This window comes from Oryzias latipes, chromosome 6 (genome assembly GCF_053564925.1).
Source record: "Oryzias latipes strain Hd-rR chromosome 6, Olatipes_Hd-rR_3.1".
NCBI lineage: Eukaryota > Metazoa > Chordata > Actinopteri > Beloniformes > Adrianichthyidae > Oryzias > Oryzias latipes.
The window spans coordinates 32,952,071-32,971,277 of record NC_136242.1 but is presented as its reverse complement, the minus strand read 5'-3'; the positions used below and the strand labels follow the sequence as shown (position 1 = coordinate 32,971,277).

Genomic DNA, 19,207 nt, shown 5'->3' with positions numbered 1-19,207 from the left:
GTTTCTGCTTTCACTTCCAGTAACAGAAAGTTTCAGTTTGTACAACAACAAAAAAACGTACTTCTGGTAAAATCAATAATATCTCTAAGTAGAAACATTAAAACAAAAACAAACAAAAATCAAAGTTGCTATTGCAGCGTCGGATGGTCTGCAGTGCCCTGACGACCTCCATTTGACCCGCCCCCACTGGCTGCTATGCGCCACTCACTCCCCCCCCGACCCTGCCACCTGGTCAGAACGGCACATGACAAATTCATTAAAATAAAAAATAAAACTTTTTTTCTAAATGCCATCTTTTCTGTTGGTTATATCTCCATAGCAACCATTTTAGTTTTCGGTTGCCTGGGGGTGACAAACCCTGCCACAGACTGGCGAACTGTCCAGGGTGTCGCCTCTGCCTTCGCCCACAAGTGGCCGGGATAGGCTCCAGCAGCCCTGTGACCCCGAAAGGGAAAAACGGAATAGAAAATGAATGAATGAATGGGGGTGACAAACAGGTCTATGTCATTTATAAAAGAATTTGTAAAAGTACTTTTTTTTTTTTTTTCTTTGGCAACGGAGGTTTTTTGTTAACCCCGCCCACATTCCTAATAAGTTATTGTTATATCATATTGTGCCGTTTAGCTTGAGTCAGGGATCTATGTATTCAATTTTTTACAACATTTTAGCATAAAACGTGCGAGCAGCACCACATTTGCGAGCTCGCCACGCCAACACAGTTCAAATCTAGAACTTTTAAAACCAAATGTTTAAATAAAAACGTCCTGAGGAGTTGGGAGGCAATAGATCGAAAATCCTAGGAGGAGTTTACATTTGTAAAGGTCATTTCTAAAGGGGGGGGGATTCAGAATGGCGGCCTCTCCCTGAGGTCAAAGGTCATTAAAACCTTAAATGTGGCTTTAGACTTAACCTGCTGGCGTGTGTGTGACGTTTCGCTCCAACAATAGTTTAGTGAAAATCGTTAAATTGCACACTTTGCCACATATCGGCTGCCAAGCTGTGGGTCCTGTAGCCATCCCATAATAAAGTGTGGTTTGGTTTTGGTTTGTGGATTTTGGGACAACAGGGCTATTCTTTTTCTAAGAAGAATTGTGAAACCAATCTGGTCGTTGTAGTCCAGGACTGCTGCAGGTCAGAATAAAACATTTCAATGAAAACATTGTGAGCTCGTAAAGTCTCAACAGACAGCAGAGCGGGCCGGAGCGGGTTTCTGTCCGGTTACTCGGTATTCCACGTAGCAAGTCTCTGTGATTAAAAAACATCACAAAACAAGCAGCTTTGAGCTTCCCTTCAAAGAAATCCACTTTGAAAGGAGTAGGAAAGCACCGAGGTGACGAGTCACGGCGAGCAGCCAAACCTCCAGAGCACCTGTTCCTGTCACGTGTTCGCCGCGTGGCAAATATGAACTTCAATTTGTCTTTTGATCCGGTTTGTCAGGAACCTTGAGATAAAACAAAGACGGGCCGAGGAGAAATTACGTTAGAGCCCCAAAGCCATGGAGCAGCGAATCTGGAAGCTCCTGCTGTCCAGGATGAGGGATGGCTCTCCAGCAGCATCAGATGAGAGGAGCAGCGTGTCTGCAGGCGGAATTACAGACTCCGTCTTGTACTGGGAAAGGCACTTTTTTTTCAAGAAGAATTATTAGGTTATATTCTAGTTTTTATTTCATTTTTGAAGAATCTGGCCAACGGTGCTGTCGATCATTTGTAAAAAAAACAAACAAAATACAGCAGCTTGCAGAAGAGGAGCCATCATTTTTACACCGAAAAAGACTAAAACTGTGAGAGAAATGACATTTTAAAGTTTTCCCTCATTCCTGGAGATTTACTGTGAATCCAAGTGAGTCAAATATTCCTAACAAAAATGAGGAAATGCTCAGCTTGGGGAGTCATTTACAGAGATTTATGGGATACGGGATGTCAGAGATTGATCAGGAGGGGAACAGAAGACACATGCATGAGGCTGCAGGGCTGTGCATGCAGAAAATCGAGGAGTTGTGCATGCATTCCTCTCAGCTAATATCCAAATGCATGCATTTCACTGCACACATAAACTTGTTAGGGTTCTTTTTTTGATAAATCTGAGCAATAGCGAAATCATCTGAAAGTTAAAAGTCATGTGTTGTTCCACTGAGAGCACCTATAGTTCTCATAAAAACACGAATTTTCCTGGAAAATCTGCATTTTAACATTAAAATGTGGGTACTGCAGGGATGTTTAGCCAATTGTGTGAGTCTTTAACCATGAGTGAGTAAGTCATTTTCTTATAATTAGAAGTACAAGCTAGTATTTCCACAAATTCAATTTCAGTGTGTCATGTAACTGGAGTTCCAGCCATCCATCTAATCCTTTTTTCTTTCTTTTTTGAACAAAAGAATTTAAGAAAAATGAAAAAAACATTGTTGAACTTTTTCTTAAAGTATTTTGGCTACATTTACCAGAAGTACATTGTTAACCTTTTAACAGCTTTAGTTCTGGTGTTTACGTTCTTTCGACCACTGTAGCTCCTTAACTGTTTATGTAATTCCAGAAATTCAGAAAAGCAGTCATGTGCAGATATGCAACACTGTACCGCAGGGAAGTCAGTGTTTAGGCAATCAATTGGCATCAGAATTAGCGGATTTACATTGATTGTGTAAAAAGACGAAGAGTTACGGTGTGTCAAAGCATGTGTGTTATCTAGGTGTCGCCAGCGACGTCTCCGGTGTTAAAAGGTCCTGTTTGTAAATTGGAAAATAGCCGTTGCATCATGGGACGGCCACTCCCTCTCATGTTGTCCTGCAGCAGCAACTGTTATTATTCTACCAGTTTGAGTCCGTGATCAGAGTCCAAACATGTTTGGTTCATCTGCTGAGAACTGAACCGTGACGTCATCCATAGAACGTGTTTGACATCCAGTTCCAACCAAATTAAGTCCATTTTTTTCGACCCCACTGTGTTAGAATCAGACATCGTCAGTAATTACTTCATATAGTGCACTATATTGTGCGTTCACCATTTTGTCTGAAACTACAATTCCAAAATGGAGTGGCCTAGGAATTTCCCAGAAGTCTTTGCGAAAAACCAGTTCGTACCGATGCTCACTAGATATTCAAATATAGACCACAATGCATTGCGTCTGAACAATTTTTGCAAAGAAAATGTTTTTAAATGTATTTTTTTAAATAAATTACCAACGTTTTCATCTTCAGAACACAGGGGGCTCAAACATGACCGTCACAAGACAATCATATCAATTCGATTTTAACTTTGTGAAATTGATGTCATATTCGCCGCTTAAAAAGTAGCGAACTTGGTGTCCAAATTTCTTTTAAAATCCAGGGCATTACGTGGTCCCACACTATATCGTTTTTTAGTAGTTAAGAATTAGTGTGGGAATTTGGACACAGCCTAAATCATCATTTCTATGGCAACCACTCTCACCAATCAGGAGTGAGCTTGTTGGAAGGCCACACCCATTTGAAAGGAGGCACAAAATCTGCCAATGAAATGTTCTAAAGGGCCACCAGGCTCTTTTATTGAGGCGTCTGATTGGTCAGTTTATAACTTGAATAACTCGTAGTACAGATAAAAAATATCATAAAGAAAAAAGAGGATTATCAAGAACATGTTAAAAAAAAGTTATCAGAGCAGAAATGGTTTTTCTGACCAACAGAATGAATATTAGCTGTTTATGGGGATTTTGGCTTTTTGGAGCCACTTCCTGTTCGGGAGCACTCAGTCCAGTTCTCATATACAATCAATGCTTCCAGTTCACCAGCTCCCATTTCTCCACACCAGGTCACGTTTAAACAGCCAGTAAGAAGTTTGGGTTTGACCTTAAACTGCTCATTTTTAATAAAAACACATGAGAATCAGATACATTTACCACAAACATGAGCCTGTCGATTATTCATGTATGCTAGTGTTGGGACATATAGATAGTGTTTAAACAGCAGTATGGTATTTTCATCATTTAAAGTAAAAAAATGAAACAACTGAACAGCACACTCTATCTATATAATAGTGATAGAGCGGATCTCAGCACAGTGTATATTTTCATGATCAAACAGCTTGCAATGTGTTTGAATCTTTTTTGTTTTTCATTAAAGTGGCATGATGGTCTAAAGCAGGGGTCACCAACCCTGTGCCCGCGGGCGCATGGGCGCCCGCGGGCACCCCTTGTGGCGCCCGCAGGGAATGCACCCAGAATTTCTTTCTTTTTTTTTTAATTGGAGCAAATACTTAACAAACAATCACGGCATGTCTGTCAATGACAACAATAGATAAAGGTAGACAAAAAAACAAATATAAAAACAAATATAACTTAAAAAATAATCAATAAAAATAAGGGTCTATTACAAAAGTTTAAATAGATCAAATAAATTACACAATGTCTGGGCATTCTTATGATTCATGTAATGTAAAGATTTAGAGAATAGGTTGAGACGGTTGAGTAATCCATTAATGTGAGGTTTCACCTTTAGGAATTTACAAGTATGAATAAAATGCTTTGAAATTACAATCAGTACATTAATCAGAAAGTCCAGATTTTTGTGAATAAATTGTAATTTAATTTTAATTTTATTCCAATTTAAAGGGTTAATGATGATATTTTTGGATTTAAGCCAATTATGAAAAGAAGACCAAAACTGTTTTACATGAAAACATTCAAAGAAAAGATGTTCCACAGTTTCTACATCATTTCCACAAAAGACACAAAGATCACCATCCCAGTTAAAGCGAGAATGTAAAAAATGATTGGAGGGGTAAATATCATTTAACGGGAATGTTTCAAAAATAGCACTGCTCATATAGCAAATCAATGTATTGGGGCAATCTGGGGGTTAGCCCCGCCTTCAGCTTTTAAGACTGATGGGAAGAGGGGAATCTTGGTATGTTAAATCGCTCACCATAAGTGAGGGAACTATGAGCAGAAGTGAGGTTAATGCTGTTTGGCTGGTGGTGGGTGTGTTCAAAGTTAACAGACAGATATGATTGTCGGCTAACTTATGTGAGTGTCCTTCTCAACAAACCGGGGTTGAGCTTAGCATGGGGCACAGGTAGCGGATTCGGACATGTCCAGTGGAGCCACTACTAAGTAAGAGGACAGTGAATTAAGACTCTGGTGCAAAGGTACTTGCCTGGATAGTAGAGGGGGTGATTCAGTGCTTGCTATTAGTAATTGATGCACTTTAGTTCTGCTATTGTGAAATATATGGCAGAATATGGAACGGCCTGAAACTTGCGAATCGGAGCTCCCGCCTTTGAGAAAGAGGCGCGTGTCCGTGAGGAAGAGAATGGGAGGGGTAGTGGGCGCAGGTTGCGAGGTAAAACGGCACACGGAGACCATTGCGCAACACCTGGATCATTGGGTGGCTTCAATTACTCAGCTCATTCTAATAATGTCATTCTTCACTAACTTTTGCAGACATTTTTAATACTTGTCTGTATTTTCCATATACATTTATTTTTTTGGGTTGTTTAGTTGGTGAAAGTTACTTATAAATAAAGACAGCAGGTAATGCAGGCTGGAAAACAGCTGCACTTTTTCAGACCATAAATAAACAATCGATCATTTGTTTATTAAAGTATTGAGGATTTTGGAGGATTTTTACTGTTGGTGTTGCACAAAATTAGAAAAATGCCAAATATTTTTGGAATAGTGATGAGTTCTGTAATTTAGTTTTTAATGTTTTATGAGACCTAAACATGATTTTTACAATAACAGGTTTTTAAATAATCAAATCCCTTTGATACGTTTCACAAAGGCACAAACACAGGACCAGAAACACACACAGGACCAAAGACACACACAGGACCAGAGACGCACACAGGACCAGAGACACACACAGAACCAAAGACACACACAGGACCAAAGACACACACAGGACCAGAGACACACACAGAACCAAAGACACACACAGAACCAAAGACACACACAGGACCAAAGACACACACAGGACCAGAGACACACACAGAACCAAAGACACACACAGGACCAGAGACGCACACAGGACCAGAGACACACACAGAACCAAAGACACACACAGGACCAAAGACACACACAGAACCAAAGACACACACAGAACCAGAGACACACACAGAACCAGAGACACACACAGGACCAAAGACACACACAGGACCAAAGACACACACAGAACCAAAGACACACACAGAACCAAAGACACACACAGAACCAAAGACACACACAGGACCAGAGACGCACACAGAACATCACACACTAAGCAGAAATGAATTTTATTGCTAAAAATGATGTCAGGAGTTGAGCTCTAAAAAAATGACAAAAGAGCAAAGAAAACAGAATAATTTGATTTATTATTTCTAATTATTATTATTTCCTGGCTTTGTTTGTTCATATTTGAATCATTTTGACAGAATATATTTGTTATTCTGAATTAATTTTCCTTTCTGTTTCTATTCACATATATGTTTAAAAGTTAAGTTAAAGTTTTAAAGGTTTAAAAGTTTAGCTCTAGTGTGTTCAATAAATGTTTATCTTGTTTGGCTGCAACCTAAAGTGTGTTTTGGATTTAGGCCCCTTTTGCAACTGAGTTTGACCCCCCCCCCCCCTGTAAAACTAGACCAGAAAATTCAGGCATGTTTTTGTGTGTAAAATGAGTGTAAAATAAAATTAGGGCACACAAAAGGACGTCCTCAAATTGTGGATTGGGGGGGGGGGGGGGGGGGGGGTATAGGAGGTTTTTAGTGGCGCCCTTCATACCACTTAGTGCCCATGAAATAGCCCTCGGTCTCAAAAAGGTTGGTGACCCCTGGTCTAAAGTATTATGTTGTAAGATAAAAGCGCCTCAGTTCTGTAGTCTAATAATGTGTCAAACGCGTTACGTTAAGCCTCTCTGATAAAGAATCCATCATTAAAGTAATCAAAGGGACAGAATTTGGCTGTTTTTGCTTCTTTGAAATGGTCTGAAGTGGTATAACAAATATACATTTGATGGTACAAATCATGTTTGGGAAGCTAATCTCTGCAGAAGCAGATTTTGCACAAAAAACAAACAGCATAAGTGTCTTTGTGACATCTGGATTCTTTGTTCTATTTCAATTAAAAAAAAACTGAGTACAATTTACTTAATTGGAAAGTTTTAAAAGAAATCTCTTTCCAAACACAAAGAACATCCATGTTTTAATGAGTTCTGCACGTGAAACACAACCGTGTTTGATACAAAGTAACCTAAGAAATCATCTATAACATATAGACACTATGAACTTTTCTGAATTAATGCGCTCTGCAGTTTGTTTTGAGTGAAGTTCAGAGGCAGCTGTACTGGGAACTTGATATCAATTTTAATACTAATGCCCTTTTTGAAGCCCCAATTCTGTCATCACTCTTCATCATTCATGATCAGAAATGAAAAATATACATAACTGAATAAGGTTGTATCTAGTAAAATTAAATGTCAAGCATCACAAAAAAAGAAACGATGGCAAACAAACCGATAATCAAGTTGTGTCGAATATTCTGCTGGGATTTAGATAAAATTCTATTTTTGACATTTCAAATCAGCCGAATCATGTTTGCAGAGCTCAGGATGCGGAGAAGTAAATCCCTGGTTTGCGCGTGCACGTGGTGCGCACGTTTTAAACCCACATTTTCCTTTAGGATTGGCAGCTTTTTCAGTAAAAAATAAAGCTTTAATGGCGGTTCAGGCTGTTCGTAAATGTGGCCTCATATCCAAACTCTGACCCAGAACTGTCCAACTCTTCCCTTTCTTTTTTTCTCATGGCCTTTTTTCTTCACTTTTTTTTTTGTTGTTGTTGAACGAGACATTGAAAACGGCGAGAACAAGACAAACAGAACCGGCTCCGGATAGTTTACTATCTATCAGGAGACAGAATGTACAGAAACTTAAGGTCAGGCGGAGCGTGACCAGCCAGTTGTGAATGTCCAATCAAGCAGAAAAAAAAATAGCAGGATGTGAGTGTTGTGTTATTGTTGTGTAAGGTGTGGTCTGCGTGAAAAAAAAAAAAACATGATGGAGGTTATAAGGAGGAAAAAACAACATTGAGAAATTGATCCCCAGAAGAAGAAATATATAAAAACCAAGAAGAAGAGAAAATCTCATGAAGCCAGAACAAACAGTTTGTTCCTGCTCACATTTAGAAGTTGAATTAATCAGAGTTTTATTGACACATTGTGTGAAAAGACAAATAGAATTAGGTCACATCATAATTTCTCATCATTACAAGCCCGCCTCCTTCCTGTTCCCTGAGGGACACTCATTGGACGATCCACTCTGAAGCCTATGAGCATTCATTAATGCGTCCCATCATCCCTCCATGAGTCAGGCCCAACACAGAGATTTGTGGACATCAGGAACCATACGGTCATTTTCTAATAGACCTACAGCAAACAAACGGAGCGGGATGCGGCTCCAGACACGATCACTTCCTCCCCGCAACATGTAGTTGCCATTTGTGGAACGTGTGAATGCACTGCTTCATGTGGTCCTCTGCAACCATCATGATGGAGAGTCATGGTTGAGGAAGGCCTTCTACTGTGGACAGTGCAGCAGCAGCTCCTCTCAATCCAGTAGGGGTGAGCGTATCGATCTGAGTATCGACAGTATTCAGACCGAGGTGATGAGACTGACACTCCCGTCGCAGCTTTCCTTCAGTAGAGAGCTTGAATTTACTTACAGAGTTTATACAAGCCCAGCATCTGTCTGTCTGTCTGCAACGTTGCCAGATTGGGCACAAAACAGCCCAATTTAAAGAAATACCCACCCAATTGGTGCGGGAAACTGCACAATCAGGCAACGTTGTCTGTCTGTGTTCATAGAGCACCTAGCTACATTGCCCCTCCCCTCACTGCTTCATCGGAGAACAGAGTCATTAAAGAGCCACATTAATTTTTGTTGTGTTGTTTAAACTTTTACATTTCTTAAAGAGTTACTTTTGTTTTCTTTGATTTTTAATACTGCCTTTATTTTTTTTAAATATGTTAGCGGTGCTCTTATACTTATATTTGTGTTACATTTTTGCTTATTTTTACAATTTCCTCTTCTTTTTCTTTTGATTGTTGTTTAATTAATTAACATTTTTATTTAGTTTTCCGTCCCGTGTTTTATTATTGTACACTTAATTAAATAAAAACAAAATGTAGTATTTCTAAAATCCTTCTATGATTCAACATTTCAAGAAAAAGGTATCAGTGTCTTTAATTATTAGCCCTGTAATTAATTGGTATCACATGGATACCCAAGGTCCCAGTATCGCCCACCCCTAAACTGACAGACTGTGGCAATCCACCAAAAATGTCTTTGCTGGGCATAAAGAAATATTTGAAGACGACCTTATTAAACCCTGAGGAACACTTCAAGAAAGTAAAAAAATTGGCCTTGCAATAAAAGTTCAGAAACCCGACATCCCTGCTTTATTCTGGGAGAACAGAATGGGGAGAGGTGCTGAAAAGCTGCTCCTGTGCTGCGTGTGGTAATGCGCTATCATTTTTCTCATGGGAGCGTTAGAGCCCTGCAGCTGTGGAGCAGCGTTCGCACAGCTGCGGATGAAGCGGCGGCGGCCAGCCGTCGTGCTCACTGCCAAGTCAGATGACAAGAGCTGGCCTTCGCCGCTCTCTGGGAAATCAGTGCTGCTTTGGTGGACATCCCTGAAATGATGAATCATCCACAAAGAAGAAAAACATTCTCCAAAGGAGATGTCCATTTTTAAAAATATATATTATTCCAACTGGGGTCACATTTAATAAAAACAACCCATTTGATTGTAGTTTTTATCCACGCACGAGCCCGTGAAGAATACGAACAATCTGCTGCAGAAAAATGTTCCTGTTATAAGACGCTCCATCTTCTCGTGCTCAAGCTGATAAATTAAGACATAAGCGTTCTTAATCTCTGTTGCATGTGCAGTGTGCAAACCCGGGGAAGAAAACTGACATGACATGTGAAATGAATCACATCCGCGGGAAATGGAGGCATCGTTTTATCATTTATAGACCTGACAGGCTATTGATCGCCCGTCCTTCAGGCTCGGGATTCAAATACGGGTTTCACTAATGCTTCACGGGGCGGCGTGTGCTTATCTGTGAGGGTAGGTACTGCTGACTCTGCTGAGCTCACACAGCTGAGGGGCTAATCTAGAATAGCATCATCTGAATAAACTGCTCTTCCTACAAATTCCCCATTTCCTTTTTCTTTTCCAATCTTGCTCTCTCCAGTTTACAGCTTCTTGACAACATGATGTTTGCACCCAAAGGCTGTCCCTCCATTTCTGTTGTTTTTAATCTTCCTCTTTCAGCCATCATTCACTTTCTGCACAATTCGACATTTCTTGGGTCGGATCTTTGACAATAGTAACTTCAATCCAGCTTTTGCTCTGTGAAAACAGGAAAACATCCTAAGAGGAGTCTGCAGAAGCCACGAACCTGTAGTCTCAGACAGAACTGCACCGAATCCAATCAGTGAACTGACTAAAAGAGGGATGCAGGCAACTGAGCGGCAAACAGGAGCGACTAAAAGAACGCCAACGTAACGAGGGCCGAGACGGATGCCGCTACAGCAACCAAATATTTTACCAACACAGACGACAAGCACCACACCAAAGGCAATAAACCGAGATGTCCAACAGACCAAATGACAGCCAGTCAACGGCTGATCGTCCTCCTCAACCTGGCAACAACAGGCAGCAGCAGTCCACCAAAATGCAACCGTAGCTCATCATAATTAATGTCAGTTAGCTTTGCATTGATATGACTCTGTGAGCTTCAACATGCACGTCTAAAATCCGCCAAGTTCAACTTCATTTAAAGTCATGAATCTGTTATAAAAGCAAACTGAAAAATGACCCAACTTTACTGAGGTTGTTCACAATAATGTTGTAGAAATCCTCAAGAGCCGTTTTTAATTCCTTTTTTTAGGGATCCCCCTGTCTTTCAGAAGTAAAGAGACTATTCTTTCTCTGCTCCTAAACTGAATAACTGGTGTTCAACTCAGCCTTCTCCTCAGAGCCCTGACATTTTTTGTCAAATGGCACTCGACAACCTAGTTCCCTGTCTAAATACAGTAAATTTGCACATCTTTATTATTCATCTCACTTTAAGAACTTGATTCTGTCTGTGAAAATACAGACAGAAGCTTGGGTTCTGGCATATAGCGCTTTTCTACCTTCTTCGAAGCCCCAAAGCGCTTTACAGTCCCATTCACCCATGCACACACACAAGCACACTGCATTGTTGGAGATTACAACTTCTGTTCTTTACTGGTTCTAGTGATGGGTGAGTTAAAAGGACTTAAGTGGTTTGGTCCATATTTGATCATGTGTGCAGCGTCTTGTGTTGAAATGAATCAGTTAGATCAAAAGGGGCCCAAGTCCACAATTTTTCAAAATAGAGATATTAAATGTGCTATTGTCTTCAAGGCAAAAGCTATCTAATTATGTGCAAAAAAGTCCCAAGTCCGTTGTAATGTATTGACTATGCTTGACATTTTAAATGTATTAAGTGCAAAATTCCTGGACTTGGGCCTCTCTTGCATGGGTTTAGCTTTATCCCATAGATGGCAGCACTAGTTATCCAATATGGCAGCACCCTTGTTTAATTCAAGAAGGGCCCAAGTCCAGAGATTGCTAGTCCTCTGAAATGTTAAAAGTGAGGTGCTTCGTATTATTGCATTTGTAAGCTATGAACTGGTGCTAAATCTGGGTAAAGTATGAATCATTTGGTGTAGCCTCCCTTCAAGCAAAGCAATTAAAATCATTTCCTGGAAAAACAAACCTCTTGGACTTGGGCCCCCTTTGAACTAACCGATTCAGATGTGTGGTTTGGGTTTTCAAGGCACAACCATGAGTGTCTGTTTGAGTCTCCACATTGTGCTGTCGTTCCACCGCAGCTCAGTCATCAAAGTCCACTTCTTGTTTGACTGACCTTCTTGTCTGTGTTGAGTTTTATTTTCTTAAATGTGCTTTAGGTTGGAGTGAGTCTCTGTTCATTCCTCTGCTAAGCTGTGGGACCTCGCCTGTCAGCAGAAACTCTTGAGTTCTGACACAATCGTAAGTCATTTTTGTGCCTGTCTCACCGCCAAGTTCTAACCTCCACGGGTCCACGACCTGAAGATCACGGGACCTAAAGGATAGCCACCTTTAAGTCATGAGTTACTGCTGAAGTGTGTGGTGGTGTGGACTCTCAGTCATCTAATCTTAATCCAAACAGCTAAAACCAAACACAACTGGACTTTCACAAGCCAAAAAAAGAAGTCCAGCTGTCTTCAATTTAGGCTCCTTGGAGTCAAACATCCAACTGTCTCCTCATTTGCCACCTTTGGCCACCCAGTACTGCTGACAGCTGGTCACAGGCCAAATAGGTAGCTAGCTTGGCATGTTGGACTGATCCCCCTGCTGTCCACTTCCCGGCACCCCTAATCCAGTCTCTTTTTGTGTCGAGCATTTCAGCTCCACAGCTCTAAAACAGATCAAACTTCATTTTCTAAAGGCTTGATTTCTGTGAGGCTGAGTTTAAATGTCCTCCTATCATAGAGCTGACAGCTCTGAGCCAACAGGCTCAGTGGAACACGGACATTCCTGCTCATCCATTAGTTAAAGCTGAAAAAGGAACCAAGACTATTTCTGAAACACATTTCCCAAAACAACAGTTCATGCAGGGACATAAAAACCAGAAAATAGAAGCAGGCGACTGAACTTTGACTACACTTTTATTTACATCCGTTTACAAAACCTCCTGAACTCCAGTCAGAAATCTGCATGACTAAGGCTTAAGGACTTGGAATGAATTGCTGTGTAATTGAAGACAGCAGGAGGCCTGCCTTAGCTCTGATTGCACATTGATGGGCGTGGAGTGTGGCGGTGGGGGGGCCACCAGGCCCTGGCAGTGAGCCACACTGTGTGGCAGTGCTGAGTGGTGACATACATGCCTGGAAGTGTCTGGAGAAGCTGAATTAGAAGAGGCCCCAAAAATTCTATGGACAGCTTTAACCATGTTAACATGACTTTCTACACAAGCTGCTGGTGGATGAAGCTGTCAACACAGATGCAGTAAAGAGCCAGGCAGACTGGAAAATGGAGTTTCAATGTGATTATCCTAATTGTTTTATATCTGGGCGCAGACACACACGATAACAAGCTGCTGCTGAACTTTGAAACGGAAGCAACTTTTTTAGCATCACAATAATGAGTATTTATAGGAAAGTTAATAGACAGATTAAGATGTACAAGGGACATTTAAAAATCCTCAGAGAGAATTGGATTAAATCTGATGCAGGTGTGTGTGATGGATCATCATCACTAGCTGCGTTCCAATGACCCATACCTGCAAAACGTCATCAAAATTATAGAAATGTTGAAAAAAAATGCAATTACACTGTTTCCAGTTAATCATATTTAGGTGAAAAAACACAAACCAACTCACGCAACAAGTCATTCAAAATCATGGCGACTAATGTAAATAAGACTTTGATTGACAGCAGATACATTCACATTTTTGCCACAGCACTAGCGCTCATCATCATCATCTATCAAAGGAGACATTGTGTCTAATTCAGGCCATGGAGCTCCTTACACGTGGGAGGGGCTATGGATGAAGCCATTTTGGGAAATGGTGGTTGATGATTTTCCAGAGGAGCTGTGGATCCAACTATTCCACATGACACGCTCAACTTTGGATGAGCTGTGTGATGCTGTCAGACCTCTGGTGGCGCCCGCTGTGCAGCGACCAAGGCAGCCAGTTCCTACCAAAAAGCACATCGCCATCTGGTTGTTGGTCACGTGACTCATTTAATTTGAAAAAAGGGTTTCCCTGGTAGTTTAGCGAAATATGTCATTTTCAATACACTTCAAAAAGCTAACAAACTTTTTTTTCAATGAATACGAGTTTTTCCCCCCGAAGTTGTCGTTTTTTCATTTGGCAAATCCAATTTGCGCAAAGTCCTAGTCAATGGGAACACAGCTAATGTTTCACAAATGCAGAAACAGAACAGATTTATGCCTTTATAAATAAATAAAAAAAGTTACTTGTTCTAAGATATTTATTTATAAGGCACATAAATGTATTTAAACAATCATAAGCAAGAGGAATCAAAGCAGAAATTCTGATTGTCCAGCAGCTATTTTTTAAAGTGTCTGGGGCCACGCCCACGCCTGATTCCCACCACGCTTGCTCTCAATCAAGAAATATCTTCAACTCCCTGAAAAAGTGAATCAGACTGATGGATCTTCCAACTTTTGACAGCTTCAGGAGGAAAGTGAGGTTTAAAACCATTTGTCTGTTTTGGGAGTCCAAAGAATCACAGTTTTCCATGAACGAAAAACACAAACATGATAACATCTGAAGATCTGCAGGCCTTACAGGGATTACGTTGGGGTCAGAGCTCATGACCTTCTACCATAAGAAAGAGCCTGGACAAACACAGTGTGCCTGAAAGAGTTCAAGCCGGAATTTTTTAGTTTGACATCTTGATGAACGTCCAACCTTCCAAGACATTTTGGAAGATTTGTGTCCTAGAGCTGCTGGATGACCAAGTGGTAGAGCGTTCCCCCTGATTGCTTCCCACTCATCAAAGGTCGCATTGGGGGGTTAAACCACCAAATGGTTTAGAAGCACAACTGTGACTGCATCTCACCGCTCTCTCATAAAAATTTCATACATTCTGTGTTTGACAACTGAGATGAAATGTGTTTTCTGAAGCGTAACCAAGCATTTCAGGGGAAAAACACAACAATCAAACATGGTATGTAATGTTCTTGCTGCTTTATGACCTGGAGGAATTGAAGTGGTAAATGTTTTGCTCACTGCCACAAAATCCTGAAGGAGAAAGTTCTCCATCTGCTTGTAACCTAGCGCTGAGATTCTGTAGCAGAACACTGATCCAAAAAAAAAAGCAGCAGGTCCACCTCAGAAACGTGTAAGGAGAACAAAATGAAGGTCTTGGATGGCTGTGGTCAGAATTCTGACTTAAATGGGGTTGAGATGAAATGATATTACCTTAAAAATGTTGACAAATCTGTCTTTGTGGTCGGAGTTGTAATAATTCTGCAAGCCTAGACTCCTCCAAAGTGCTGTAAAAGTCTTTTTTTCCCTTTTCTTTACAAACCTTTGTAGTTGTTGCTGCTGAAAGAGAACCAATCATATACTGGGTTGAAAGAACAACCAATTTTGAGCACCAGAGAAAACAAATTGTCCCGTGAAAGTCTTTTGAAATCCACCACAACTACAATTCCCAGAGCCCAACCCCTTCACGTTTGGCATCATTGAAAGGGCCCAACTGTCCTCTGTAGACATCCAAAGGAGTTCCTTCAGCAGTCTGCAGTGGATGGGAGATATTCAGGTTTAGAAATGTCCACTAAAGAGGACATATTTGCGTTGCTGGTGGTCAGGAGGATATTCGAGTTGTTGGATGTTCTGAAGCAGTAAGGCGGGAAAACAATGTCTTTTCGAAGCACAGTTGGATAAACATAATTGGTTAAGACGCGGACATAATGCGAAAAGCTGTTCCTACATTAAACATATATATATTTTTTAAATGAATAGCATTTTTGGAATCATTCGTTCCCATTATCGCAAGTTATGACATCTACATCATGCACTAGATTCCACACGCACATAATGTCACTTTTAGAAAGAGTCCCAGCGGACAGCCGCATGCCAAGGTTTACGGTGAACTGGTGGAGCTGTTATGACAGCTCTGCTCCACCCTGTGAGCCTGGCTGTCAACTCGCACGGCATCATTTATCTCTGAAAGCCTCACATCACAGCTGAGCAAATCATCCGGTTGGCCGTGGCACTTTACCATCAAAGACATGGGTACACACTCAGCATATATGAGGTACATGCCACTGCAAATGAATGAGACAGGATGGGGCCAATCATCAATTACCTTCACCACAACCTCCAAACCCTGCGTACTGCCCAATGGTGCTGTTCACGTGATAAGTGCGCACCCATTGCGTGCTCCGTGCTAGCTCTTTTCTAACAGTCAGGCTTTTAGAAGTTTGAAAATCTGAGCGTAGTTTGAGTGGACATTCAATGGGTGTCCTATATGCACTTCTGTATCACCTGCACATCCCGTGCATTTCAACAAGATCAGTAAAGAGCAAGTACAAGCACCTCCCTAATGACTAGTGTGGCATAAGGACACCATATGACAGCATCACCTGTATGTCATAGGTGTGTAACATAAATTAGCCTTACAAGTACTTCTCGATGAACTTGCACGACTATCGTACGTTCCATTTTCATGATGTGCCTTGAGGTGGCTGTACGACCTTAAAGGGAACTGCAAGACACACCAGTGTCTCACCTTAAGCTGCAGCCACTCCTCTCTACGACCCTCCACGGACCCAGAAACCCCAGACAATTGCAAGACAGCCCCATGAGACTAAAGCCACATACACAGTGGGTATTTCACCCATGATGTAGCCCATGATGTTCACACAGAACAAGCAGGGAGGGGCTTCTTCTTCTTTTCTACTGTTTACTTGCACATGTTTGCCCCTTACAGTTGGAAGAGGTTTGGTGGGAAATGTCAAAGCGCTGCAAATCTTGCTTTTTCTTTTGCAGCTCTATTCAAATACAAACTTAGTGTCATGATCATTTTCAAACAGCTGGCACTTCTGTGAATGAAAGGTAACACAGTCCATACATCACTACCAAACCCAAGGCCCTGATTGGTCACAAACCTGGTTTAACTTGCAACACGTGTACAATGGCCCCAAGTTTTTTTTTTTTTGTGCCTGAAAATTGTCGTAAATACTTGTATGTATGTGTGAACAAGAGTTTTGATCGCGGAAGCCTGAAATATGCATTTACATAGACTTTTCAGGGAGGGCCGCTTGAACGCTCTGTTCTGAGGGCGGTGTGGGCGTAGCTTTAGGCTTTAACACTGGATCATATTTGAGAACCATCTAGAGAATTTTTAGGAAACCTCAGCGAGATCATGATTGAATTTTTCAACTATATTTCTGAAGTTTTGTGGGGATTGTAAGAAACTGTGTCAGGAGACAATTTGTAAATTGAAGGATGGGCACAGTTTGACAGAGGAGTAAAAAGCTTTTGGTCTACGCTCTCGAAGAAAAGCACTGCAGTTTATGGTTAAGTGGCTCCATAAATGAAAGAGAAACAGCTTTATGTCTGAAATCTCTTCTCAAGGTTTTTGTTTTAGGGGGGAAACGTCAGAAGATGACTGACTGTGAAAACTGTCTTTGAGTTGTTAGCTCTAAAACATATGGCGACCGCTTCGGTGACGTACGAAACTGATTTGTTCTTATTATTTTTGACACTTTGAGGAAAATCGAATCAAATGCAACAATGCTGTAAAATGTGAGGCTCACACGTAAGTGTGTGTTAGAGAAGCTATTGTTATGCAAGCGTACAGCAAATATATCTTTTTCTATGACCTCCCAACTCCAGCATATGTCTCAAAGGTACAGGACACTGATGTTTGCCGTTTAAAGGATGTGTACAATGAAAACACCATACATATTCTGCTTCCCTGCAGCTCATTGCTCAAGTCTCCATTTCCCCAGAGTCTGCTTTGTGTGGGAGTTAAATAAACAGAAGAAAGAAAGGCTGAATAAAACCACACTGCAATGGAAAACTGAGGCAAAACCATCCATTTTAACAAGCTTGCACCATTTTACGACACACGAATAGATGAATGAATGCTGGCCTCATGATTCATTAGTAAAGAGTACTGTAGATGCTGAAGTTACAGTACGTACATGCAGCAACCTCTCAATCATTCATCAGTTCCATGATTTTTACGGCTGAGTTGAATTAATCTATGCTGAAAAGCTCAGACACATTAAAGTTGCAGACTTCTGCCCTCACTCGGGGAATGGGGATGGAGGGGGGTTGAAGCCTGCACACTGCTGATGGCAAACAACAAACCATCTAGTCGTACTACCTATTCCTTTGATGGTTGAAAAAAGCAGAAGCCTTCTGTGCTCACTGCTGTCACACTGACAGCTTCTCAGAAACCATGTTATCTGGCAGAGCAGATGCTTTTGCAATTATCAAAACATATTTCCTGCTAAACGCAGAGCAACAGTCATACTGACATTTTTCTTCTAATTATGTCAGGATGGTGTTGGTTTCACTTTTTTCCGAGTCCATCAACCATGTTTTTATCTATATCTTTGAACTTTATGTAAAAGCTTTAGTCACAACTGTCTCGCTACGGGTGGATAAGAGCTGTCTGCAGGTAATAAAATAGTCAAAGCTGTTCGGCAAACGCAGGAGGCCCGGACGAAATATCAAGATTATAGATCGCGAGCTCGCTAGTGTTCACGTGATACGTGTTCGCTCCGTGCTGCAGCCCGACTCTTAGAAATGAGGAAATTAGACAGGGTGTAGCTTGTGTGGCCGGCCGTACAGACACTTGAATATCACGTGCACACCCCATGCATGCAATAAGGAGCCAGTACCTGCAATTTACTAATGACCCGAGTGTGGCGAAAGGGCACTGCACGACAGCATCACCCACACGTCATACATCCCTGAAACTTCACAATACACTTAGCTTACAAGGGGAAGACGCCACGATAGCGTTATCATATCAACCATTTGAGGTCCAACAGTCTTATTCCACTTTCTATTCCCAAAGTCCACAGGGTCTTTGGTCAAAACTATTTTCATTTTGCTGCAGCAAATGACTGGTAGACTCTCAAAAACTCAATTAAACTTACCGTTCAGCCATCACACCATCTGTTTAAGCAGAAACTACTACAGTCTACAGCAGACTGCTGTACTTGATCCATTTCTCCTGGCTTGTCGTCTGTGTTTTAATGTCAGTGTCATTGTTGTTTGATTCTGCGCGTTTGTCAAGGATTTTTGTGTAGTGTTCTTTTTGTCCATTTATGTTATCCTGGTTTTACTTTTGCTGGGCCTTCTTGCCAGATGATCATCCTAAACGAGAATTTGTTCTCAATTGATCCTCCTGGTGGATAAAAATAATGGGGGAGAAATAGAAAGGTTACCACTCACACAACAATGGTACGTTCCATTTTCATGGCGTCTCCTCAGGTGGCTGTCCGAGCCTCAAGGGCCCTGCGCTCCCCTTGGGATGCGGCTGCTCCTCTTTGTAACACTATGGGCTTGGACAACCCAAAAACCCACCCACCCATACAGGTCAACGCCATGTATACATGTAACTAAGGCTCAAGCAGGTAAGTTAATCAGGAACCCACTTTCACAGGGAGCATGTTTTCGGACTGTGGGAGGAAAC

The 19,207-nt window shown here is 41.2% G+C and overlaps 1 protein-coding gene across 1 annotated transcript in view; it reads right to left on the bottom strand.

Moving 5' to 3' along the window:
• The window catches only part of tspan9a (tetraspanin 9a), a 288,464-nt gene that overhangs the window by 211,394 nt on the left and 57,863 nt on the right, over positions 1-19,207 (bottom strand). The window lies entirely within an intron of this gene.